This window comes from Halichoerus grypus, chromosome 2, assembly GCF_964656455.1.
Source record: "Halichoerus grypus chromosome 2, mHalGry1.hap1.1, whole genome shotgun sequence".
In the NCBI taxonomy this organism is placed as follows: Eukaryota; Metazoa; Chordata; class Mammalia; order Carnivora; family Phocidae; genus Halichoerus; species Halichoerus grypus.
In genome coordinates this window covers 68781838-68796179 of record NC_135713.1, presented here as the reverse complement: position 1 = coordinate 68796179, position 14342 = coordinate 68781838, and the positions used below count along the sequence as shown (strand labels likewise).

The following is a 14342-nucleotide window of genomic DNA, read 5'->3' as shown; positions in this document are numbered from 1 at the left end:
TTCCCAAATACTTTTCACCACCAGCTTCATGATACCTGAAGTTTTTTTAAACAGGATGAATCCTTTTATTCCATAAATATAAAGTTTAAAACAGAGTTAAGTTTTAAAAGGTAACAATAGGTATGCACACCATGTGATATCTGAAAACTTTCCAGTATGTGCATTTACATGAATAGTTTTAAGGGATGTCAACATCCTTATATACCTCCATTTCCTAAAATTGATCTGTCTGAAATGTCTGACTCGCCATTGGTATAAAAGAATGGCATACCCATCTCCTTCTCCACCCCAAATCTCACTACAGTGCTTGGCTCAGGAATATTAACACCTATGATGAATCAAACAAAGAAATATTCAAGTTTTTTGTTCAAGGAAATCCCTGGCAGTGATTAATTAAGGCATATGTATCTTATACACATTTCTGTTAAAGGTGAAGTTCTGAAGGGTGTCTGGCTGGCTCCACATGGTGGAGCACATGACTCTTGATCTCGGGGTTGTGAATTTGAGCCCCATGTTGGGTGTAGAGATTACTTAAAAATAAAATCTTAAAAGAAAAAAGGTGAAGTTCTGAGAAATAGGGTGTTTGACCCATGTTGAAGCATTGAATTCACAACAGAAAGTAAGGGTAGATGATGATTCTTACTCTTTTTTTTTTTTTAAAGATTTTATTTATTTATTTGAGAGAGAGAATGAGAGAGAGAGTGCACAAGAGGGGGGGAGGGGGAGAGGGAGAAGCAGACTCCCCACTGAGCAGGGAGCTTGACGCGGGACTTGATCCCGGGACTCCAGGATCATGACCTGAGCCGAAGGCCGTCGCTTAACCAACTGAGCCACCCAGGCGCCCTGATTCTTATTCTTTTAAACAGAAATGGAATGCTTTGTGAAGCTACCAAAATTTTGAGATATATTGGATAAAACCCACAGATAAAAATGTAATATTGCTTCTTTAGGTGGAATATGCTTATTCAAAAAGTAGTTTAGACCTGTTTCATCAAATCTTACCTTCCGTCATTGATTCCAATTATAATCAATCATCCTATTTCATCTTATAAAATACTTAATAGTCTGTATGTTCTATTAACAAGAAACAAACTTATTTAAATATATAATAACAATTTAGCTGTTAACTTAAAAACGAGCAGGAGGGTACACAGATTTTCATATTTATTTTAAGGGATAAATGAACAAAAATGTTTGAAAACAATTGTTCTAGAGAACTGGGAGGGGCCTTTGGTTCCTACAGGGAGAACAAGAACACAGGGAGAAGGGGAGACCTTGGGAAACTTGGGCGAGAGCACAAAGAGGTTGCCGAAAAATCCAAACACACACATCTACTTTGCAATTTTCCAAAAAGAGCAGTTCTAATGCCATCTGTTAAATCTAAATCTACCCTCTTCCCACCCCTCCATTTGAGATTGGGCAAAAAGAAAGGGAAGTGGAAATCAGCTTTATTGAGGTTTCCTTGGGCAGAGTAACAGTTTAGAATTGGCTAGTTTGAATAATTCCAGCTCCAAATATACAGAAGTGATCTCTGGTTGTCTGTGCCTGGCCCTGGGATGATTTAAGCAGGGCAAATATTGACGTGGGGGTAAGAGTTAGACAAGGAGCTGGTTGGAGCTATAGACTTCTGATTGATCGGTTTGCATATGAAGTGCTCCCAGCCCAGTCTTTGCTATCTCTAAGAATTGGCTAGCCCTGGGAGGGACAGTTTCTCCCAGGCTAGCAAGCTTTGTAAGATGTCAAAATATCACAAAATAGAGAAAAATTTTAAAAAATGATTACTGAAATTATTTGTTCATATCTTTTGCTCACTTCTTAATTGAATTGTTTGTCTTCTTACTACTGAGCGGTAAGAGTTCTTCATAAATTCTGGATAATAGAGCTTCATCAGATTTGTGGTTTGCAAATATATGCTCCCATCTGTGACATGTCTTTTTGTTAACGATTAGACAATTTTTCTTTTTTTTTAAAGATTTATTTATTTATTTTAGAGAGTTGGGGAGGGGCAGAGGGAGAGAGAGAGAGAGAATCTCAAGCAGACTCCCCACTGAGCACAGAGCCCAATACGGGGCTCAACCCCAAGACCCATGAGATCATGACCTGAGCCAAAATCACAAGTGGGACACTTAACCTACTGAGCCACCCAGGTGCCCCTAGACAATTGTTCTTAAAGTCACCATATCTTTCCTTAGTATAAAATTGCTTACTTCATTATTCTTAATCCTGACTTACACATTGGAACCATTTGCACAATGAATATCTTTGCCTGCCCCCTCCAAAGATTCTGATTTCATTTGTCAGTGGACCCCCCTCCACCAATTGTTTTTTTCAAGATCCTTAAGTCTTTACTTGCATAGCCAGAATTAAAAACTACCATGTTAGAGAAGCCTTGTAACAAGACTCTCACAGGGATAGTTGAAGATAGTCGAAGAGACTGACTTGTTTGATGTTCTCTCTTCCCACCAGTCAATAGCCCAGCCACCTGGTCGGGTCTCTTGCATATCAGGACCTGGTTACTTCTCCTCTGGATGCCTTCTTAGGTGCCAAGTCAAGTGTTTGGTCCTTTTATGTATATTATTAAATTTAATTCTCCCAAGAACTCTGAGGGAGTAGATATAATCCCCTCTCCAAGCAGATAAAAGAAATAAGGTTGAGAGAGACCAAGCAAATCAATTACAAATACACAGTTAATAGGGGGTAGGGACAGAAAACTTGAACTCTGTATTCTGACTCTAAAATCCATGTTCTTTCATCTCCCTCAATTTCACAACCACGAGGCCTCACTGGGTTGCGTCAGTGCTTTTCATTACGTGATGCCGTTCTTCATCGGAGAACACCATCTCATGTCTTAGGGCTTGCAGAAAGAGCAGGGTATTTGAAGGGGAAAGGAAGGATACGGCTTCATGCAAAACTTCTTCAATAATTAATTCCCCAGTGCCTTTGAGATTTACTAAAGCAGACTTCTCACAAGAAGCCCATGACTGTTAAAGGTGAAAAAGAAGCAGTGAGCCCCAGAAAATTTTCATGTTTAAGAAATTCACCCTCACTTCTAAAACTAGGCTACTGGGAGGGGAAAACTTTTCATTAAAAAACTCTTTCTAACCCAGAAGAAGGAAAAAAACTTCTATTAAGTAGAAGAGAAGGACGTAGATTTGGAGACAGCCTCCTAAAGTATTCCCCAGGGTCTCCTATGGCATTTTCAATTTCTGTCAAGAAAGAAAATAGGGAGAAAAAGAGATAAAATTGCTTTGAAGCCTCTCATTTAGAAAAATCTACTTAGGTCTTTAAGACTATAAATTTGGCAAAGAAAAAATAACGTCTTTTTCAAATTCTCCTAAATAATTTTCCAGAACCCCTAAAACCTTCACGAAGACTCTTTAAAATCTTTAGAGCTCTGTTGACCAAGAAAGAATTCACTGACAATTTAAGCAAATAGGCATATATTTGGGCAATTACAATTGCAATCTGGGAGATAGAAATTCTGGTAGAAACCTGGATCAGGTTCCCGGGAAGACAAAGAAGGGGCAGAGTTATATAGGCAAAAGGCTACGAGTGTAGTTCTCATTCAGGCCTCCCTTTGGTATTAAAAAACAAACCCATCCTAGACTTTATGACTAAGCAAATACAAAGAAGATTCAGTTTCTCTTTTTAGCTAACTTATCAGTTTGGGTAATTGATGGTCAACCATAGTCTCATATTAGAATCCTATAGGGGAATTTAAAAAATGTATGCATATGCCAGGCCTCATTTCCAGAGATTTTGATTTAGTTGGTCTGGTATAAAGAATTAGCACTATTGGGGTGCCTGGGTGGCTCAGTTGGTTAAGCGACGGCCTTCGGCTCAGGTCATGATCCCGGAGTCCCGGAATCGAGTTCCGCATCGGGCTCCCAGCTCAGCGAGGAGCCTGCTTCTCCCTCTGACCCTCCCCCCTCTCATGTACTCTCTCTCTCTCTCATTCTCGCTCTCTCAAATAAATAAATAAATCTTTAAAAAAAAAAAAGAATTAGCACTATTAAAAAAAAAAATCTTCCCAGGTGATTCTTCCAAGTTATCCTTGTGAATGTAGCAGAGGTAATAAATCAATGGTTGCAAAGAATTGAGGATATGTATTAAGAAACTGTTAAGGCGAGAGAAAGACAAATACCATATGATTTCACTCATATGTGGAATTTAAGAAACAAAACAAATGAACATGGGGAAGGGAAGGAAAAATAAAATAAGATGAAAACAGAGAGGGAGGTAAACCATAAGAGACTCTTAATCATAGGAAACAAACTGAGGGTTGCTGGAGGGGAGGGGGGTAGGGGGATAGGGTAACTGGGGGATAGACATTAAGGAGGGCACGTGATGTAATGAGCACTGGGTGTTATATGCAACTGATGAATCACTAAATTCTACCTCTGAAACTAATAATACACTATATCTTAACTAAATTGAATTTAAATAAAATTTAAAGGACAAAAAACTGTTAAGGCCAATTTGACAGAATAGTTTTATGCTGTTGAATTTTATGGTAAAATATGTTTTTTAAAAAATTTTTATTTACTTATTTGTCAGAGAGAGAGATTGAGCACAAGCAGGGGGAGCAGCAGAGGGAGAGGGAGAAGCAGGCTCCCCGCTGAGCAGGGAGCCCAAAGCGTTGCTCCATCCCAGGACCCTGGGATCATTACCTGAGCTGAAGGCAGACCCTTAATTGACTGAGCCACCTGGGCGTCTCAATGGTAAAATATTTTGATTTGTATTTTATTTGCTTTTATTTTTATTTCTTTTTCTAATTAATTGATTTGTAATTTACCAACATTTTGATCTATAATCAAGTGAAATTTTAAAACTGAGAATCATTATTAAAAGGGCTTAAAATACCTTCAACATGGATTTTAAAGATTTTGCTGAAAATACAGGAAAGTCTTTTTCTAGCAGAAGGAGCAAATTATTTTTTCTTCCTGATGGAAGTAATAGTTGATGTAATATCAGAAGGGTCTTGAGAAATTAACTGTACAGATCTTGAGAAATTAACTGTACAAAGAAGTGTAGACAATAGCATGAGCAAAGGCCCTGTAGTCATACAGACCCCAGAGGGGGTCCAGAGGGCAGGAAGAGAAAGTGGTCAGGATGTTTATCCTTGCCATGTGGAAGTGGGTTAGCTTTGTGCCTCTCTGGAAGGCCCCAGCGCCTGTCAGATGCCCCCTCCATGCCCTTCCTTTTGCTTGTATTATCTGCTCCCTTTACTTACCTCTCAAGTAAAGGGGTTGCCAACCATTACCCACTTTCCTTAAATCCTACCCACATTTTAAATTCTTGCCAAATTACCCCGTTTAAGGTTGATGTCTGTTCCAAACAGGATCCTGACAAGCACAATCTCCTCATTTTAATACTTAAAAAAAAGACAACACCCATACATTTCCCAGTTTCCTTATTTGCTTGAATGCAAACATGAACTAGATTCCACCAATCAGATGCAACCTTCTGGGATTTGCATTTGGAGCTGAGCTTTGCAGGGATACGAGTAGGGTACAGGGCATCCCATTCTGCTGTCATAGATTATTGTAGAGGGTGTGTCAGTGAAGTTCATTCAGGGAAGAGGAACCACTATGAATATACGAAATAAGGATTTATTGTAGGAATTGGACAGTTCACAATTGGAAGAAGGGCTGGGGCAATAAAGATCCCCTCCAACACTGAAAGATCAAGGAAAAGGCCAGTGGTTCTGCAGTCCTGGGACAGGTGAACAAGTCAGACCTTGTGGGAAGCCAGGCACATCCAGCTGCTGGAATGGGACCCTGAAAGGCTGGTGTTGAAGTCTATGGAAAGCTGTTCCCTCACCTTGGCTGTCATCTCTGGGTTCACAGCAAAGAATTTGATGGTGGGCCTGCGATTGCTTTGCTGTTGGTCAGAACTGTCAGCTGTGGGGCAGGACTGGGAATGCGGCCAGAAAGAATGAGTACAAACTGGATCCCCTCGGCACCTCTGTGTCCGTCTCACACGTGGTCTCTAACCCCAGTGACCTTGAGAGAGCAATGGCTGCCGCTTCACTTCTAACTTTCCAAATCTCTTCCCTATTTCTCTTATGGTCCCCTCTAACCCAGAGCCATACCATTGTTCTGCAGTCTTTCCGTGAGTTTTTTGGGTCTGCATTTCCATCAATGGTCACTAGATGACAGCAGGATACTGTTTAGACTCCAATGGGCTGTTAATCTGCAAAATCACGGGCAGCCGCAGATTTGGTTTGGATGCTGAGTTGGCTGCATTCGGAAGACGTCCAGAGAGGGTTTGGCAAATCTCTATGAAGTTTTCCCCTGCGGCCCCAGGGTTATGCCAACTTGTCACTGACATTTTGACGTCACCTGGACTGTCATGTAACTCCACCTGGCCTTGTTGGACAGGCCACAGCAGCAGGAGAGTTCATTAGCATGATTCAGGTGGTGTCCCTGGAAAATGGTGACCATCTGATCAGCAAGGCTTCCGAGAGGGATACGGCATTCATTTTGTCAATTTTACCTGCAACTGAATTCTTGCCCCAACTGGAAGCTTCTTGCTCCAACTGGCACCTGAAGATACAGAGTTTCTAGTCAATAATTATCAACTAAGGATGATTATTCTTTTCAAAAGAAAAGGAAATCCTCTATTTGAGAAACAAAGCATGGGTGTCATCAGTTGTAAAACAAAAGGCTTGTCGATATAATCTGCCATGCAAAGAGATTTATTAGAGAAATAAATCTTACAATTTCACCTCTGCGTTCTCTTTTTATAAAATATTTGGTAATTAAAATTAAACACCAACAAGGGTATATAACATGTAAAGTATAAAGAATAAAATAAAAGCCTCAGCCTCTTGAAAGAAGAATGACTGATTCATTCAGCAAGCTGCAGGAAATCTGTAAAGACAGAAATGCATAAGGATAAATTTAGTCATTGGCCTCTCCTTGTTCTCCCTGTTGGCCAGGCATTTTTCTGCATTTCACTTTATCCAGCTTAACTTAAATGGTTTATTGTTTTAATAACACCTTCCGCAATTCTCTAAACTCCTATGCCCTCTTATCTTTTCGTCCATGTCTGGCAAAATCTTTATCCTGGATAAACCCAACTACATGCTCCATTCATGTCTACAAAAGCACAGCTGAACCATGATGACAGAAGTCACACAACAGAGAAGATTGTCCCTACTACAAACTCGTGATTATTGACTTCAGTCCTGCTGGATTTATCTGGGCAGTTCACAGTCTTGCTCTACGAGGCTATTTCCTTAAACTTCCAATCTTCCTGGCTCCCCTCTGTATCCCCTCAAGCACCCCAAAACCTTCCCCTTTGCTCTAAGTCATTACCTCATCCCTTACTTCACAAAGAAAATAGAAGCAATCAGGGAGCCTTTCTTCCCACTTCCAAACATTCAAACTCAACCTCCACCATACTTTGTATCCCTGTTACGCTGACACAGAACTTTATACTGGGCAGTCCTGTCCATGCATTACACTTCATCGTCATAGTAATCATGTGAAGCGGGTCTTATAATTTCTTTTTCTAACTTTTTTAAAATTACAAAAGTAATCTCGCTTATAGTGCTTGCGCTTTTCCAGGGTTCCCTTTTAGCATTTTATATTCCCTGGGGCCTGATTGCCTTGACTGAAAATGTTTAGCTGGGGGAGACATATAAACCTAGGGCCTAGTTTGTGCCATCCTAGATTAGTTAGAAGTGGTGTTGTGTTGAGGAATAAAGCAATCGGGGCTGGACCACTCATTTATCTCCTAGGACTACTGCTCAGGGAAGAGAGGCTGCCTCCCTTTATTATAACTACTTAGTCCATGGTTGTGGAGGGTGGGGAGTGCGGGTGGATCCCTGATGACATAGAAAGGTGATGAAAGGGAGAATGTTGGCCCTTATCGGCTCCAGCCTGTAGCTGAGTTCTTACACTAGCCAATGTACCCAACACCCCCGCCTGACACTTGGATGAAGCTGCTACCCAAGGCATTGCAATAGCCAATGGGCTTGTCTAGGAAATGTGGGGAGATCCAGGAGAAGAACTAATGGAGCCCTCTCTGGCCCATGCTTGTCCCTTGCGTCTGGCCTTCATCTACTCTAACCTACACATCCCCCTCCCTTCCATGAAGTTATCCCCTCCAGGCACGTTCTCCAGGACCCGTGTGCTTCCCACAGTTGGGGTTAGCATTGGGACACACCAACTGCCCTCTAGCTTTAGCACCACATATGTGGTTGGTTGTAGGGGAGGAAGCCACAGGCCATGCTGGTTAGGAACTGGCGATACTGCTTTCTCATATGCTTTATTTTCAGTTCAGAATAACTTGAAAACATTTTTTATATCATTAAATATAACTGTCTCAATTTGGGTGCAAGTGGCTTCTTTGCAGGGGGTGATCTCAGGAAGGACACGTGGAGAAAGTGGTAAAAGTGAGACAGGGTGACAGTGAGAAGGATAAAAGTGGACAGTGGACAGGATAAAAGTGGGAGCAGCTGCGGCTCGAGGCCCCCAGAGCCCACTGAGTAAGTGCTTAGAAAATACCTCTGAGTTTGATCCTGGAGGGAGGAAGGATGGAGCATTTATTCATCCACTTCCTTCCTCCCTGCTTTGCCCCTCAGGGGCTGTTACTCCCCTATACTGCCAGTTACTCCTGCTGGCCAGGAGTAAGCTCTCGGGTGTCGTAAAGAGCCTCAGGCAAAGAAGTGAGAAGAGGCCCTGGAGGCGGGCACCCCACCATGCTGGAAACTGTCCACGGCAGATGCAAGTAAACTCATGGGGTTCAGGGGACGGGGGATGGGGACCAACCATGCTTGCTGACTACAGAGGGACTAAAGTAGTGGGAGGATAGCTTAGGAAAAGGATAATAATCAGACCCTTCGTGGGTTTTTCGTTTTGTTTTGTTTTGTTTTTAAAGATTTTATTTATGTATTTGAGAGAGAGAAAGAGAGAGAGAGCACAAGCAAGGGGAGCAACAGAGGGAGAGGGAGAAGCAAGCTCCTCGTTGACTGGGGAGCCCGATGCAGGGCTCAATCCCAGGACACTTAATCGACTAGCCACCCAGGTGCCCCCAGACCCTTCGTGTTTTAAGAATTAAAAACAAAAATGCAGACATGTTTTTGACATTACGAAGAGACCAAAACCAGAACCCAGTCCTGCCCCAGTACTTCTGGCCTAAGAGAAACACTGAGAGGTGTCTGTGATTGAAAAATGGAAGGAGCTGAGCACCAAAAATTCCTCTCCCAAGGAGCCCAAGTGGGGGACAAACTTGGCTGGGAAGGCACTGAGGGGAGGGACCATCCCCTTTCAAAGGACAATGTGCCTCTACAGAGATTTATGTCAGGATTAAATGAATTATATGGATTTAAAAACACTTTTTATTTTGAAATAATTCTGGACTTCCAGGAAAGTTGCAAAATAGTAGAGTAAGTCCCATATGCCCTTCACTCAGCTTCCCCTAATGTTAGCAGCATACTACATAATCATAGTTATTAAAGCCAATAAATTAACATTGAAACAATAATATTGACTAAACTGCAGGTCTTATTTAAAAATTTTTAAAGATTTTATTTATTTAGGGGCACCTGGGTGGCTCAGTCATTAAGCGTCTGCCTTCGGCTCAGGTCGTGATCCCAGGATCCTGGGATCAAGCCCCGCATCGGGCTCTCTGTTCAGCGGGGAGCCTGCTTCTCCCTCTCCCACTCTGCCTGCTTGTGTTCCCTCTCTCACTGTCTCTCTCTGTCAAATAAATAAATAAAATCTTTAAAAAAAAAAGATTTTATTTATTTATTAGAGAGAGAGAGGGAACACAAGCACGGGGAAGGGCAGAGGGAGAAGCAGACTCCCCGCTGAGCAGGGAGCCCAATGTGGGACTCAATCCCAGGACCCTGGGATCGTGACCTGAGCCGAAGGCAGACGCTTAACAACTGAGACAACCAGGCGCCCCCCCCCCCATTTTTTTAGCTCTTATTTAAATTTTGTCAGTTTCCTCACTAATGTCCTTTTTCTACTCCATTCAGGAACCCACTTTGCATTTAGTTGTCATGCTTCCTTCATCTACTCTGATCTGTGGCATTTCTTTAGTTTTCCTTTGTCTTTCATGATCTTGACACTTCTGGCGAGTACTTACTGGTCAGTTATTTTTTAAAAATGTCCTTCAATTCGTGTTTGGTATTTTATCATGCATGGTTAGATGGAAGTTACAAATTTTGGGCAAAAAACTGTAGAAGTGAAGACGCTCTTCTCAGTGCATCTTATCAGGAGTTACGTGATATCAATGTCATATTACCAGTGATGACATTAACCTTGATCACTTGGTTAAAGTGGTGTCTGTTGGGTTTTTCCAACACAATGTTTCTATTTTTCCCTTTTCAATTAATCAGTATCTTGGAGGGGTGCCTGGGTGGCTCAGTCCATTAAGCACCTACTCTTGATTTTTAGCTCCAGTCATGATTTCAGGGTCGTGAGATCGAGCCATGTGTGGGGCTCTGTGCTCAGCATGGAGTCTGCTTGAGATTCTCTCTTTCCCACTCCCTCTATCCCTCCCTGCAATCGTGTACTCTCTCTCTCAAATAAATAAATAAATAAATAAAATCTTTAAAAAAATGTCTTGAAGAGAAATTTTTGACACTATCCTATTTCTCACTATACTTTACCCACTAATTTTAACATCCATTGATGGTTCTTGCCTGCTGCATTATTACTGTGCTGTTTGCCCAATAGTGATTTGCTATTTCCCCCAATTATAGGGACTGATTTTCCATACCTGTGGGGCTGCAGCGGAGACTACTGCAAGAGTGGGCTGATCGTGGTGCAGTTCTGTCCTGCATAGATGGAGAAGTGGATGGACCTCCTTCTGACCTTTGGGGGATTATAACAGCCATGAGAATTCTTGAATAGATGTGTAGAAGGATGGAGATTCAAGAGGGAGATAGTAGACGTCCTGATAATAAATCAGTTGGGGAACTGAATAATTAAGTTAGAAAAACAGTAAGTTAGAAATATGTGGATATGTTAAATGTGTTTCAATGTTACCGGTTCACTTTTCTGTAGGGTAATATTTGCTCCTAATGAATTTGGGGTCCTACAATACTATCATTTTCCTCCTAAAATACTTCACTCTACTGTATTTGTATTTTATTCTTCTACATCAAGCTTTCTCTGACATTATTAAACATGGTTTTCTAAGTTGTTTTCTATTTGTCGGAATAAATTCCAGAGTATGCTCTTTGAATGCTGGTGTTCCCTTCCTTTTTTCCTTTTGTTTTACTTTGCATAGTGTAGCACTTTACATCATTAAAGATTATCTCTTTTATTCTCAACTTTGAATCAGAATAGTTTATCCAGGATTATGATTTGCCCCCCAATACCGTATGTGACTTCTTGTTGACTTCTTTTCCTATTTCCCTGGGCAGTATTTGAGTGTTCACTTAGAGCTAAAAGACTAGATATGTTGGTTTGTATTCCCTGTTCAATTATGCAGCTGTATGAGATGGGTGGGGAGGAAGCTATGTCTACAGGCAACTGTATTCAGGGAAATTTATCTCTGCTCTCTCTTTCCTCATAATTCTGTTGAAACCCCTGCACCCACAGCTAGCTGAGTTGGAGTAGTGATATTTCCTAACCAATTGTGAGGACATTTTACCTTCAGTGTTTTGCTCTTCTCTTCAGGATGAATGAACCACTTTGGTGAACAGTTACAATATTTTTTGTCTTTTGTGTGTGTGTGTGTGTGTGTGTGTGTGTGGCTGTGCCTATATCCCCACACTTACCTGCCTTTACTTGCCACTATCACTCAAGATCAAGATAAAGGTCCCTGGGAATTATTCCCATCTCTTTTCCACTTTGTGGTGCATTCTAGGGGAAAACCTCTCTTGCTTGGTTTCTCTGCTAGCTTCTGTCTTGGAGTGTTGGCTAGAGGACTTCAAAGAATATATTCCGTATCTTTCTCCTAGTATGCTACTGTCATCAGTTCTGGTATTTCTGAATTGGACAGCACCAAAGAAGTTTTTTACAATATCTTACTCTACCATTTTGACCTTTCCAGAAAGGAAATGCTCTTTGACTTTTGATATTTACATTTACTCTGCTCTAAATTGAATTATTCTTCATTGATACCTCATGAAGTTTGTAGACAAAAATCAGATATGTTCCCTTTGTTCAGTATTGATAATATTGTCTTTATACTTTGCTTTTATTTGTTGTTGGATTTTTTTGTTTTGAATTCTTTTTTTAATTATTATGTTAATCACTATACATTACATCATTAGTTTTTGATGTAGTGTTCCATGATTCATTGTTTATGTATAACACCCAGTGCTCTATGCAGTACGTGCCCTCTTTAATACCCATCGCCAGGCTAACCCATCCCCCCACCCCCTCCCCTCTAAAACCCTCAGTTTGTTTTTCAGAGTCCATAGTCTCTCATGGTTCGTCTCCCCCTCCAATTTCCCCCCTTCATGTTTTAAATTCTTTTAAATTCATTTATAGGAGGAGTCTTCTGCAAAGTCCCCAAATAGTTTCAGAAGAGTGAATACACTTTTTGTAGCATAAAAAGCAGGTTTCACCTTTCCTACCAATGAAATAAGATATATCTAATTGCCATTTTTTGTGCTTTTGGAGTTCAAAATATCCCCTAGTTGATTTTCATTGTAGCAAATCTCTTATTACCTTCATAATCTTCTACATGTTTTACCTAAAAACAACTTTCGAAGTCCATAAAATATAGAAGTACTCAATTAAAATTTTTTGTTTCTATTATAATTTTTTTTTTTAAATAAAAAGGGGCCTTAGAGCACAAATGTAATTCCAAGGGCATAATTATATGTGATAACTTATATGGTCACCAGATGTCACTCTTGCTCCATGCCATATTCCAACCAGTACGTGGAAAAGCTAACCGAAAGGCTGGTTTTCAAGTGGTGAAATATTTTTATCAGCAGGGAAGCCTTATATCCTCTAATTAGACAATAAGACATAAAAGGGAGTTCATTTTTGATAGTAGAAAAAAAAAACCCTCTGTATTGACTTTAATTATCACAAGAAAGAGGTAATTCTTTAAAACACTTGTCACCTAAGGAATGAAGAAATTATTGCATGGAGCTTAGCTTGCTGTTAATTATATACTGGCTTTATTAAATTTACATATACAATGGTTGCTTCATAGTTTTAATTTATTCCAGTACAATTATGGTGGAAATTTAAAGTATCATTTTCTCCTCAGTTTGGGCAGAACTGATTAAGTACAAACTAGAAATTATTATAAATGTCTTGAATTTTCCTATTAAGGAAATAGCGAGTGTTAACTTTTTGAAGATCACTCTTTTCAATGGTATGTAAGATGATTTAATTTCATAAATACTATACAAAAGTTGTCTTAAAGATTTACACATTTTAAAAAAATTTAATGTCAATATATGAAATTGCATCTTAATTCTAATTCCTGAGTTTATTGTGTACTCACTAGATACCAGGCACTATTCAAAGCACTTTTTATGTTTTAACTCATTTAATTCTCTCAATAAACCCATAATGTCCATACTCAATATTTCTCTTTTTTTTTTTATTTAAAGATTTAATTTATTCATTTGAGAGAGAGAGTGAAAGAGAGCGTGCGCACGCAGCCGTGCACAAGCGGGGGAGGGGCAGAGGGAGAGGGAGAAGCAGACTCCCTGCTGAGCAGGGAGCCCAACGCAGGGCTCAATTCCAAGATCCTGAGATCACGACCTGAGCCGAAGGCAGATGCTTAACCAACTGAGCCACTCAGGCACCCCTCATCATTTCTTTCTTAGAGCTGAACAAACTGAATCTGAGAAGAGTTCCGTAAACTACTCAAGATCTGATTTTTAAACTCAGGAAGTCTGGGTTTGGGACCTACTGTTATGCCATCCAGTAAACTTTTATACACCAATCAACTTTTAAAAATTTGTAGAAGTTGGGGCGCCTGAGTGGCTCAGTCGGTTAAGCGGCTGCCTTCAGCTCAGGTCATGATCCCAGGGTCCTGGGATCGAGCCCCGCTTCGGGCTCCCTGCTCGGCGGAGAGCCTGCTTCTCCCTCTCCCTCTGTCTGCCGCTCTGCCTACTTGTGCTCTCTCTATCTCTGTTAAATAAATAAATAAAAATCTTTAAAAAATAAATAAATAAATAAAATAAAAATTTGTAGAAGTTAAGCTACCACAGAATATATGGTAGTCAGCCATTTTATGGTGGTTTTACAAGTGTGGTTATAGAACAGAAACCTATGTACTTCAGCTTACAGGCCAGATTATTCTTGTGTCAGTCTTGCCTACTCACTTTCAGAATCAAATGTTCTAGTGGAGAAGAAACTTAAACACTGCTCAGCAGCTAGAAGAAAAAGATATATATATACATA

General features: G+C 40.4%; 1 long non-coding RNA gene across 1 annotated transcript in view; it reads left to right on the top strand.

Annotated features, from left to right (window-relative positions):
- LOC118555120 (uncharacterized) overlaps positions 1 to 11159 on the top strand; it is a 28277-nt gene extending 17118 nt beyond the window's left edge. Inside the window, exon 2 of the long non-coding RNA XR_004926813.2 lies at positions 10721 to 11159. This is a non-coding gene — a long non-coding RNA (uncharacterized LOC118555120). The remainder of the gene's footprint in view (positions 1 to 10720) is intronic.
- The last annotated feature ends 3183 nt before the right edge of the window (positions 11160 to 14342 follow it).